The sequence below is a fragment of the Ahaetulla prasina genome, chromosome 5 (assembly GCF_028640845.1).
Source record: "Ahaetulla prasina isolate Xishuangbanna chromosome 5, ASM2864084v1, whole genome shotgun sequence".
Lineage (NCBI taxonomy): Eukaryota > Metazoa > Chordata > Lepidosauria > Squamata > Colubridae > Ahaetulla > Ahaetulla prasina.
In genome coordinates, this window is record NC_080543.1 from 106,919,657 (window position 1) to 106,933,595 (window position 13,939).

Consider the following 13,939-nt stretch of genomic DNA (forward strand, 5'->3'; position numbering starts at 1 on the left):
GCTACCGACAAAGGGGTCAAGACTGAGGCGGGTGGGAGGGAGAAGAGGGCTGTAAGTACAGGAGGTGATGAGACAGGGAAGGGAAATGTGCTCGGAGACAGCAAACTGAGGAAAAAAATACAAAATGAGTAAAAGATTTGTATAAACCATTTGATAGAAATAAAAGGCAGTGGGATTTTTTGTTTTAGCAGTTTCAGTTTCTTGGCCGGAAAGTAAAGTGATTTTTTTTTTAGGGCTGATAGGGAAAAATACCAGACTCTTGCATTCTGCTAATGTAGAAGCTCTTTTATTATTTAGTAATCCATTTTAGTCTTATAATTGTTTTTATGGATTGCTAATATTTGAAGAAACTTAAATAACGGATGCATTAGTCAAAAAGTAGTAAATACCAAAGAAAGCAAAATGTAGCAATGTTCTATGTAGTATCAAATGTTCGGTATGTTTTTGTGATTTATATGTATTTTGATGACATTTAATTCAAAGTAGCTGTAGACAAGAGCCAACCTGATTTGTTTCCCAATCTTGATATTTTTGAAACACCAGTAATGGACTTTGTTTGAAATACTGCATCTCTCTGGTACTTATGAGTACTCTGGCAGATAGACAGAAACTTTCTTTGGCAAAGTGACCAATAAAAATATATTCAATAAAACAAAGCAAATTTAACTCCTAACATATAAGACTGCTTGTGAATGTTCTGTTTTCTATCTATATGACTTTTCCTCACCCCTCTTCCCAGTTTCTTCCTCTTGCTCTCCAACAATAAAAATGGCTTGACACCATTTTAACTCTCCACAAAAAAGCCCTTTAATTAGTGATTTATTTGTATTTATATTTATATACCTTGGATGTGATAGTGGAGTACAAGGCATTTTAAAAAAATGTTCTTGTGCATTGTAGAAATGGGAGATATTTTTTTACTCCCAGATTGGTGGCAACTTGAATTTAAGCAATGATTTTTTTTCTCAGTGTTCTTGAGGCCTCCAAAGGAAACATAATCATAGATCACCTTCAGATTAACTTTTGAAGAATTGGGAAGTGGAAATAGTGGAGTTGTGAAGTGTCCAATAAGTCCTATGGCATCTAAAGCAAAACATTTCTTACAACACATGGCTTAATTAGATAGTCTGCATTGTTAATTACAAAGTACTTCTTTTACATAAGTTAAACCACAGCTATCACTTGTTTCTTAATTATGCAAAAAGTTGTACATCTCTTAAAAAGTATTGTTGTTCCTTTACAAATTGATTATACTTATAATCACTTAAAAATCTCTAACCAGAACAACATACACCCACAATATTATTCTGCTTTTACTTTTTGGCACCCCATTGTTAATATCAAGTTAAAAGGGTACTATTCAAAAATTTATATATATTTATCTATCAAATTTATCTATCAACTTACCTAACTCCTTATTTTTAACCTTAGAATAGAGGAAGCAGATCCTTACAGAGTTGAATCCCATCTATTAAACAGATTTGCTAATTAATGTACATTAAGTTGGAGAACATTATATTTATTAGATTTGTATACCTAGAACATCCTTTTCAAAAGAATATAAGCTTATTTTAAGTAGTTAGATTCCCCTGCATTTGCATCTGCAGTGGAAACTGTGGATACAACATCAGTCAGATACAGTATAAACTTTGTGCCACAATTTAGCCTGAATTGTTTGTATGTGTGTGTGTGTTTGTATGTCCATCTGATTGTGGAATCTTAAATGTGTTACCTATCAATAAGGGACTTCCATATTCATTTCAGAGTGAACAACTTTTTCTACAAGTACAGCAACACAATTTAAAATAGACTGTTGAAAGAACAAAAAGTCAGAAAAGTCTGATGTAGCAATTTGGGGCAAATCCTATTAATGGGACTTTGGTTCATTTTGCTATCTACAAATAGTAAAAAGTACACTGTGTACTTTCTAAAAATGTTATGTAGGCTTTTGAGTAAATTTTCAACTTTTCAAATCTCAGACAAGCAAATTTATATTGTGTGTGTATGCTAAATTTAGTCCCAAAGGTGCCTTTTCAGGAGGCAACTGGGCTTTCTTGTTTTTTCTTTGAAGACATTTTACTTCTCAACCAAGACACTTCTTCAGCTCTGACTGGATGGTGGGGAATGGAAGGATTTATATTCCTTATAGACAGCTGGTCATTTGCATCCTTTTAGAAGGTCGTTGAAGCAGTTGGAGTTGTGAAGTGTCCAATAAGTCCTATGGCATCTAAAGCAAAACATTTCTTACAACACATGGCTTAATTAGATAGTCTGCATTGTTAATTACAAAGTACTTCTTTTACATAAGTTAAACCACAGCTATCACTTGTTTCTTAATTATGCAAAAAGTTGTACATCTCTTAAAAAGTATTGTTGTTCCTTTACAAATTGATTATACTTATAATCACTTAAAAATCTCTAACCAGAACAACATACACCCACAATATTATTCTGCTTTTACTTTTTAAATACATTTTTTATTATCAGTTCAGGCGAATCGAACCAGTAGCATTTCACCCCTGGTTTTGTGTTGCTGCTCAGCTGCTATTTTATGTTTGTGATTTTGGTTTTCTGTTTGTGTCCTTGGTGCTCTCTATATTTGATTGTTTTCTTGCAGACATTTCATTACCTAAACTAGATAACATCTCAGTGCTGGTAAGGAGTAGAGTTTTCTCTCAGTCATATAATATATGTGGGTATATGCATAATTTTGTATTTATTTATTTTGTCATGTTTACATACTATATATTAGAAGCGGTGACCCTTTGAGAACTGTATGGAATGAAATTTCATTTTAACGTATGCCAATTAGTGTACCTTCAAAATGACAATAAAGTTATTCTAAGTCTAAGAGTGCCAGCTTCTAGAAATTCGGTAGCATTTTTGTATTTGGCTTGGTCTAGGATGGTCACAGTTTCCCAACTGAAACTATGGTTAAGTTTGTCTGTATGTTGTGAAGAGTTTTCATCATGTCTTTTGAACACTAGTTCATGAATGTGTTCTGCCAGGATGTCCAAGAAGGGTAGTGAGTTATTGTTTTCTCTGGTAAACTGGATTTCTTTGAAGATGCTGTTGATGATTCTCTGGGTTTTCTCTAACTGGTCTTTTTTTATTATTATTGTGGAAGTGTCTACATATCTGGTCCATGTTTTGGGTTGTATTTGTGGAAGAGCTAAAAATTTGTGCACAAATCTTTCATAAACATATTAATTGCTAAGAACTATATTATAAGAATTTATCACCCTATGACTGCAGATTCAGAATTGTTCTTGAAATATGTAATAATGTGTAGAAAATTAGCACCCACCCCTGTCCTAGAAGAATGAAATATTTTGAGAAATATTTAAAAAGGCAGGATAAAATATTTCCCCTAAAAGAGAAATAAAAATCTTAAGGAAGGAGAAACTCAGAGCCAGCTATGACCCCTACAATAGCCAACAGAATACATGTTCTTGCACAGTAACAGGAAGCTCAAGTGCAAAGCCCAAGAGAAGGTAGAAATACCACCCACCACTCTCAACTCTATGTGGTCAACTGCACCAGAACTACCAATGTGGTTCTGTTCATCATTAAACCATCTTTTCCATCAGCCTCCATGTTTCCAGTGTCTTCTTCCTGAAACTGAACCAGATGGATATTTTTTCCAACATATGTATGAGAGATCTCTTTTTAAAAAATGAAAAATGGATTAACAAGTTGTCCTAAAAGATAACTATGGCTGAAAATATTTAATTCATTGTGCTTGTAATCCATTTCAACATATAATATGAATCTTATGCTGGAATATGTTTGCTTTTTGCCAGACATTTCTCATTCAAATCAAAAAGTTATTTTTTTGATGTCATCCATCCACAGAATATTCTTCCAATAGCTTCTGGGTTATCCGTATCATCTTTCATATTACCACTTCAAAATAGCCCAGAGAAAACACACCAACCAACCACATATATTAACAATATTTTTTATTGAGATTACAGTAACAGAATCAACTATAAAAGTACTTCTCCTCTCAAAATAATAAGAAAGGTCCATTTTTGAGATTTTTTTCCACCGCCACTCTTCCTTTAGACTCATATTTTATCAGACTATTATCTATGCTGTGACTTTTCCTCCTGCAAATTGTAGACAGGCAGCAATGTTCATTTTGGAGATTAGTGGCTTTAGTTGCAACTCTGCCATGTATGCTATTGTCCAGAGTTCTGCTGGGGTGCACTCATACTTTGATTGTTTTCTTGCAGACATTTCATTACCTAAACTAGATAACATCTCAGTGCTGGTAAGGAGTAGAGTTTTCTCTCAGTTTATATTTTAGTGGCTTGCCCTGTCAGTGTTAGAGAAGATGGTCTTAGAGGTTCTTCGGTTGGGCTGTTTACTGCTGGCTGGTTTGGCATTTTCTTGATTGGGGTATTGTTTACTTGATTGTTGGCATGATGTTAATCTTGGAGTTAATCTACGCTGATCTGGGTGCTGATTGCTGGTGGGGAAGTGTTTTGGTCTTTTTGTTCTGTTTTTGGCTTGTTGATTGTCTCTTTTGCATAATATGTAGATATTGTTTATGCTTATATAGCCATTGATGGCTAATTTGTCAGACAGGTTTCGAAGTATTTCTAGCAGGACTACCAGATTCTGTAACAGCTTTGCTCCCTATGCCATCCATCTGGTAACCTTGCAAGATTCATTTTTCTTGCCATGTATATGTATACATCTGAACTAGACTATGGTGTTTCTCTCAGTTTATATTTTAGTGGCTTGCCCTGTCAGTGTTAGAGAAGATGGTCTTAGAGGTTCTTCGGTTGGGCTGTTTACTGCTGGCTGGTTTGGCATTTTCTTGATTGGGGTATTGTTTACTTGATTGTTGGCATGATGTTGGATCTTGGAGTTAATCTGCGCTGATCTGGGTGCTGATTGCTGGTGGGGAAGTGTTTTGGTCTTTTTGTTCTGTTTTTGGCTTGTTGATTGTCTCTTTTGCATAGTATGTAGATATTGTTTATGCTTATATAGCCATTGATGGCTAATTTGTCAGACAGGTTTCGAAGTATTTCTAGCAGGACTACCAGATTCTGTAACAGCTTTGCTCCCTATGCCATCCATCTGGTAACCTTGCAAGATTCATTTTTCTCGCCATGTATATGTATACATCTGAACTAGACTATGGTGTTTCTCTCGGTCATATAATATATGTGGGTATATGCATAATTTTGTATTTATTTATTTTGTCATGTTTACGTACTATATATTAGAAGCGGTGACCCTTTGAGAACTGTATGGAATGAAATTTCATTTTAACGTATGCCAATCAGTGTACCTTCAAAATGACAATAAAGTTATTCTAAGTCTAAGAGTGCCAGCTTCTAGAAATTCGGTAGCATTTTTGTATTTGGTTTGGTCTAGGATGATCAGTTTCCCAACTGAAACTATTGTTAAGTTTGTCTGTATGTTGTGAAGAGTTTTCATCATGTCTTTTGAACACTAGTTCATGGATGTGTTCTGCCAGGATGTCCAAGAAGGGTAGTGAGTTGTTGTTTTCTCTGGTAAACTGGATTTCTTTGAAGATGCTGTTGATGATTCTCTGGGTTTTCTCTAACTGGTCTTTTTTTATTAGTATTGTGGAAATGTCTACATATCTGGTCCATATTTTGGGTTGTATTTGTGGAAGAGCTAAAAATTTGTGCACAAACCTTTCATAAACATATTAATTGCTAAGAACTATATTATAAGAATTTATCACCCTATGACTGCAGATTCAGAATTGTTCTTGAAATGTGTAATAATGTGTAGAAAATTAGCACCCACCCCTGTCCTAGAAGAATGAAATATTTTGAGAAATATTTAAAAAGGCAGGATAAAATATTTCCCCTAAAAGAGAAATAAAAATCTTAAGGAAGGAGAAACTCAGAGCCCCAGCTCCCTGCCCCCAAGCAGATACTAAGCTGAGGCCAGCTTTTAGAAATGCAGATTTGATAAGCCATTACTTCCTGCAGCAAAGTCTGAACAAAGATAGGGTTAACCCTCAGCTACAGTAGGAATTGCCCAACAAGCCGCTTCATTGCATCACCCTCCAAACTTCAACCAAACATAGCTCAGACAACCTACAGAGCCAGCTATGACCCCTACAATAGCCAACAGAATACATGTTCTTGCACAGTAACAGGAAGCTCAAGTGCAAAGCCCAAGAGAAGGTAGAAATACCACCCACCACTCTCAACTCTATGTGGTCAGCTGCACCAGAACTACCAATGTGGTTCTGTTCATCATTAAACCATCTTTTCCATCAGCCTCCATGTTTCCAGTGTCTTCTTCCTGGAACTGAACCAGATGGATATTTTTTCCAACATATGTATGAGAGATCTCTTTTTAAAAAATGAAAAATGGATTAACAAGTTGTCCTAAAAGATAACTATGGCTGAAAATATTTAATTCATTGTGCTTGTAATCCATTTCAACATATAATATGAATCTTATGCTGGAATATGTTTGCTTTTTGCCAGACATTTCTCATTCAAATCAAAAAGTTATTTTTTTGATGTCATCCATCCACAGAATATTCTTCCAATAGCTTCTGGGTTATCCGTATCGTCTTTCATATTACCACTTCAAAATAGCCCAGAGAAAACACACCAACCAACCACATATATTAACAATATTTTTTATTGAGATTACAGTAACAGAATCAACTATAAAAGTACTTCTCCTCTCAAAATAATAAGAAAGGTCCATTTTTGAGATTTTTTTCCACCGCCACTCTTCCTTTAGACTCATATTTTATCAGACTATTATCTATGCTGTGACTTTTCCTCCTGCAAATTGTAGACAGGCAGCAATGTTCATTTTGGAGATTAGTGGCTTTAGTTGCAACTCTGCCATGTATGCTATTGTCCAGAGTTCTGCTGGGAGCTCCACAAACTTCAACAAGTGCACCATTTACTTTTGTCGACATTTTATAGACTCTTGGAAACCTCCGGAATATTATACACCTTGCTCTTGGTGTGATCTTGGTCAATCCGAGGGAAGCTAACAATAGTGTTGAACTGTGTCCATGGGAACACAATCTGCCTATTAGTGGATTGGCAGAGTCCAAATTTCTTGGAAATAGTTTTCATAATCTTTTCCAGTCTGGCAAACATTTATAACTGGGTTGTTTTTTTGTTTTTGTTTTTTTGAGCAGTCTCCAGCAATTTTCTTTGTCCAAACCATGACTCAGACCTGTGTTGTGAGATCAGCTTTTGACAGCGGCCAGAAATCTGTTTCTTAAATAAGTCAGGACCTCAAATTCACACCTGATTATCATCCCATTGAGTGAAACATCTGATTCTAATATCATCAAATGAACTGATATGTCTACAGGTTCTCATTATTACTCAACAATATGTAGTAGCTTGGGATCATTGTCCCCAATAAATAAATGAACAAGCATAAATATTTTGACTCATTTGTTTAATTTTAGGACTTGGTGGAGAACAGATCATGTTTTAGATCATATTTATGCTGAAGTATTAAAAATTCAAAAGAGTTCACAAATTTTAGGCACTACATGTGTGTCATCGATCTTTCTTCCTGAGAACTTTCAATCTATTGAAATTGAGATCTTTTTTCTGAAACCTAAATGGTGAAACTTCCTACATTTTTCTACTTAGAAGCTTTAGCTGGTGCAAAATGTAATGGCCCATTTGTAGGTGGGCAGAATTGCAATTTGCATATAAACAAGCTCTCCAATCCTTGGAGGTGACCCTCAAAGGAAACGTTGACTGATATTTGACTTGACCTCTCTTTAATTCGGTCTGTTTTAGTGACCTACTATCACCCCAATCACTTTGTACTTCTAGCAGATAGTGACCACAGACACCTTTAAGAAGGTAATTTAAAGGCACCCTCTAAATGTACACAATCTGGAGTGAACACACAGCCTATACTTTCACATGGCAAAGAGGAATTATGTGACTTTAAATGGCATTGAAAGGCTGGAAACTTACCTTGTCAAGCAGTCTCTGATGCACAAGTGAAACAGGCACAAAGCATGCAAAGTTAACTTTACTCTCTGACCTTGAACTACACTCATGCCATTAGCAGTAGCACATATGAAATACCCCAGCCCGAAAGATCATGTGCCACGATAAAACTTGGAAGAGAAATCGTAATAAACAGCTGGCAAACAATGGGTTATAAAGCCTTAGCAGCAGGACCTTAATGTATCCTTCCAGGATCAAAGGTCTGCAAATGAGCTCAGTTGCTCATTCAGTTCAGTATAATCGGAAGTACTGGAAGGGTAAGAGAATAATGGGAACTTGGAGGAAGGGAGAAGAGATAGATGGCGAGGCGTTTGGCAGAAAACCACTGTGAAGGCCTTGCTATTGATAGTGTAGCAGGATGGTTGGGATCATGGAGTTATAGCTGCAATGAATGGAAATTTTGTATCAGGAAATAAGATTCAGCTTCCGTGCTGTTATGAAGTTTTTGTGCCTTTTCAGCCCTTTCCTTGTATGCATCAGGATATTTCCATGTCTGGAGTTTTCTTTGGCCCAATTGTCTGCTTTCATTTTCAATAACTTAAAGGGGAATATGTGGCTTCTCTTGGAGTCCTTTCCCCTTATTTGCTTCTTTTCCTTTTCAGATTTCTCAATAAAAATATGTGAGATGGCCTTGGTGTTGAAGAGCCAATGAATGCAGATAACCAGGGACCATAGGAAATGTCTTTTCCTCTTGCCTTTTAGCATGTGTTGCAGGTTCTGATGGGTTCTGGAGAACCGGCAGTGGAAATTTTGAGTAATTTAGAGAACCGGCAAATACCATCTCTGGCTGTCCCCAGAGTGGAGAGGGAATGGAGAATTTGCAATATCCTTCCCCCAGGAGTGGGGAGGGAATGGGGATTTTGCAGTATCCTTTCCCTGGAGTGGGGAGGGAATGGGGATTTTGCAGTATCCTTCCCCTGGAGTGGGGAGGGAATGGGGATTTTGCAGTATCCTTCCCCTGGAGTGGGGAGGGAATGGGGATTGTGCAGTATCTTTCCCCTGCCTTACCCACCAAGCCACATCATGCCCACAAAGCCACGCCCACAGAACTGGTAGTAAAAAAATTTGGATTTCACCATTGCTCTGGTTGGTGGTCTGCAGTCTCTTGTTCATTCCTGTAAGCACTTATCAATTGATATTACTCTGCTCCAGGAGTCATGAAAGATACGTTTCTTCCCCAGTGATGATGCTTCTTACCCTGCATTCTGGTAGACCAATTGTCTTGTTAGTCTCTACCTTGCTTCCTATGGGGCAATCTCCTATTGTAGATAACAAGACTGGGGTTTCTTATCTAATGCCTTTTGAAGCAGAGCTTCCTTTTCCTCATGTCCCTCCCCCAGTTTATTTAATTTTTATTTATTTATTTCCTACCTTTATTATTTTTTACAAACAATTCGAGGTGGTGAACATATCCAGCATACCTTCCTCCTCCTATGTTTCCCACAACAACAATCCTGAGAGATGAGTTGGGCCAAGAGAGAGTCACTAGCCCCAGATCGCCCATCTGGCTTTCGTGGCTAAGGTGGTACTTGGGCTCACGGTCCCCTCTTTCTAGCCTGATGCCTTAACCACTAGATCAGATGGCTTGTGTTAGTTATCAGTGGTGGGTTTCAAAAAAATTGACTACCGGTTTTGTGGATGTAGGTGTGGCTTGGCTTGGTGGGCATGGCAGGAGAAGGTTACTGTAAAATCTCCATTTCTACCCCACTCCAGGGCAAAGTTACTGCAAAAATCCCCATTTCCTCCTGATCAGCTGGGACTTGGAAGGCAGAGAATAGATGGGGCAGGGCCAGTCAGAATTTTTACTAGTGGTTCTCCAAACTACTCAAAATTTCTGCTACTGGTTCTCCAGAACTGGTCAGAACCTGCTGAAACCCACCTCTGGTAGTTATGTATTCCTTGTGGCAGGAATGACATAGTCCCAGACATGAATAACCCACTGAAAGGGTGCTCTTTGTCTCCTGTGCCAGGACAGAGCCTCAGTCTGCCTGTTCCACCTCTTCCTCCTCCCTTCCTCATCTCAAACTTGAGCATCAGCTGTTTGCTACTTTAAGAGGTGACCCAAGAGAGACTGCATGTTGTTGGCTTGTGGGATATCTGGAATGCTTTGGAAAGTAGGCCAGGTGCTGCTATCTCCTAGAGTTATCTGCAGGAATATTCCCCCCTTTTTGCTTTGTGGGAGTCCAGCCAGGATTTTGAGAAGTGGACACCCCAGTCTGATAAAATACTCTGTAGATAACTGCACATCATAGGAATAGATACCCTGTTGCACGTATTGTACCCCATATTGGAATTTAGTTTTAGAGCTTAAATCATTTTAAAATATCATTGCAATTACATAATTCTAATTGGAGATAAAGGTATGACCTCAGAGCTGTTCTGCAGAGGCAGAAGACAAACAAAAATATGCCTCGTGCACAGAGGAAATAAATCCTGCTCGCCTAGTAATGAATCTTTTTGCTCTCAGTCAATTGGCCATTCCTCAAGAACAACTGCATCCAGCAGCTTCTATGCAATTAAAATCAGGGGAGAATTTATCCTACTTTTGATGTGTTTTCTAAAAAGGAGGTGAAGATCCTGGAGACATTTCCATAAATGGATTCTGCCAACCACAAAGGAACTCCTGATTTCTATGATCAGCTAATACCACGTGTCTTCATGAGCAGAATGAGATGATTTTTGGTTCTATGATTTTTTTTGTTTTGATAAACCACAGTAAAAAACAATATGCAGCTCTTTTGTTGGGAAATGAGGCTGATGCCTTTTCAGCTTCCTCTCATAAAAGCCACCCGCAGTTTTCACAACAAGTAGGAAATTGGGCACTCTCCTTCCATGCAGACAGGGCTAAGTAAAATCCATTAACACAACAATCTACAATAACTTGGCCCCCACTCTCCTGGCCTTCCGGAAAATTGTGAAAGTATGCCTCTGAAGCCTTGTTTTGGCGCAAAGAGGAGAAGCATGCTACTGTAGGACTGGTTAGCGCCTTGAAAGCCCACCCTGCCTTTTATATATATATAATATAGACCAATTCTAGAATACAGCTCACCTGTTTGGAACCCTCACCACATCTCTGACATCAATACAATTGAACGTGTCCAGAAATATTTTACAAGAAGAGTTCTCCATTCCTCTGAAAACAACAAAATACCTTATCCCACCAGACTTGAAATCCTAGGCTTAGAAAACTTGGAACTCCGTCGCCTTCGACAAGACCTAAGTTTAACTCACAGAATCATCTATTGTAATGTCCTTCCTGTTAAAGACTACTTCAGCTTTAATTGCAATAATACAAGAGCAACCAATAGATTTAAACTTAATGTCAACCGCTTTAATCTAGATTGCAGAAAATATGACTTCTGTAACAGAATCATCTATTGTAATGTCCTTCCTGTTAAAGACTACTTCAGCTTTAATTGCAATAATACAAGAGCAACCAATAGATTTAAACTTAATGTCAACCGCTTTAATCTAGATTGCAGAAAATATGACTTCTGTAACAGAATCATCTATTGTAATGTCCTTCCTGTTAAAGACTACTTCAGCTTTAATTGCAATAATACAAGAGCAACCAATAGATTTAAACTTAATGTCAACCGCTTTAATCTAGATTGCAGAAAATATGACTTCTGTAACAGAATCATCTATTGTAATGTCCTTCCTGTTAAAGACTACTTCAGCTTTAATTGCAATAATACAAGAGCAACCAATAGATTTAAACTTAATGTCAACCGCTTTAATCTAGATTGCAGAAAATATGACTTCTGTAACAGAATCATCTATTGTAATGTCCTTCCTGTTAAAGACTACTTCAGCTTTAATTGCAATAATACAAGAGCAACCAATAGATTTAAACTTAATGTCAACCGCTTTAATCTAGATTGCAGAAAATATGACTTCTGTAACAGAATCATCTATTGTAATGTCCTTCCTGTTAAAGACTACTTCAGCTTTAATTGCAATAATACAAGAGCAACCAATAGATTTAAACTTAATGTCAACCGCTTTAATCTAGATTGCAGAAAATATGACTTCTGTAACAGAATCATCTATTGTAATGTCCTTCCTGTTAAAGACTACTTCAGCTTTAATTGCAATAATACAAGAGCAACCAATAGATTTAAACTTAATGTCAACCGCTTTAATCTAGATTGCAGAAAATATGACTTCTGTAACAGAATCATCTATTGTAATGTCCTTCCTGTTAAAGACTACTTCAGCTTTAATTGCAATAATACAAGAGCAACCAATAGATTTAAACTTAATGTCAACCGCTTTAATCTAGATTGCAGAAAATATGACTTCTGTAACAGAATCATCTATTGTAATGTCCTTCCTGTTAAAGACTACTTCAGCTTTAATTGCAATAATACAAGAGCAACCAATAGATTTAAACTTAATGTCAACCGCTTTAATCTAGATTGCAGAAAATATGACTTCTGTAACAGAATCATCAGTGCTTGGAATACTTTACCTGACTCTGTGGTCTCTTCCATAATCCTAAAAGCTTTAACCAAAACTTTCTACTATTGACCTCACCCCATTCCTAAGAGGACCATAAGGCGTGCATAAGCGCACAAACGTGCCTACCATTCCTGTCCTATTGTTTTCTTTTCTTCTTCCTATATATATATAATTTTATATATATAAATTATATATATATAATTTTATATATATATGTTTATATACTATATAATCTTTTGTATGATGTTGTGACAAAATAAATAAATAAATATATATATAAATTATATATATAATATTATATATATATATAATATAGACCAATTCTAGAATATAGCTCGCCTGTTTGGAACCCTCATCACATCTCTGACATCAATACAATTGAACGTGTCCAGAAATATTTTACAAGAAGAGTTCTCCATTCCTCTGAAAACAACAAAATACCTTATCCCACCAGACTTGAAATCCTAGGCTTAGAAAATTTGGAACTCCGTCGCCTTCGACAAGACCTAAGTTTAAGTCATAGAATCATCTATTGTAATGTCCTTCCTGTTAAAGACTACTTCAGCTTTAATTGCAATAACACAAGAGCAACCAATAGATTTAAACTTAATGTCAACCGTTTTAATCTAGATTGCAAAAAATATGACTTCTGTAACAGAATCATCAATTGTAATGTCCTTCCTGTTAAAGACTACTTCAGCTTTAATTGTAATAACACAAGAGCAACCAATAGATTTAAACTTAATGTCAACCGTTTTAATCTAGATTGTAGAAAATATGACTTCTGTAACAGAATCATCTATTGTAATGTCCTTCCTGTTAAAGACTACTTCAGCTTTAATTGCAATAATACAAGAGCAACCAATAGATTTAAACTTAATGTCAACCGCTTTAATCTAGATTGCAGAAAATATGACTTCTGTAACAGAATCATCTATTGTAATGTCCTTCCTGTTAAAGACTACTTCAGCTTTAATTGCAATAATACAAGAGCAACCAATAGATTTAAACTTAATGTCAACCGCTTTAATCTAGATTGCAGAAAATATGACTTCTGTAACAGAATCATCTATTGTAATGTCCTTCCTGTTAAAGACTACTTCAGCTTTAATTGCAATAATACAAGAGCAACCAATAGATTTAAACTTAATGTCAACCGCTTTAATCTAGATTGCAGAAAATATGACTTCTGTAACAGAATCATCAGTGCTTGGAATACTTTACCTGACTCTGTGGTCTCTTCCATAATCCTAAAAGCTTTAACCAAAACTTTCTACTATTGACCTCACCCCATTCCTAAGAGGACCATAAGGCGTGCATAAGCGCACAAACGTGCCTACCATTCCTGTCCTATTGTTTTCTTTTCTTCTTCCTATATATATATGTTTATATACTATATAATCTTTTGTATGATGTTGTGACAAAATAAATAAATTTGGAGCAGGACAGGATATTTGCTCATCATTGTC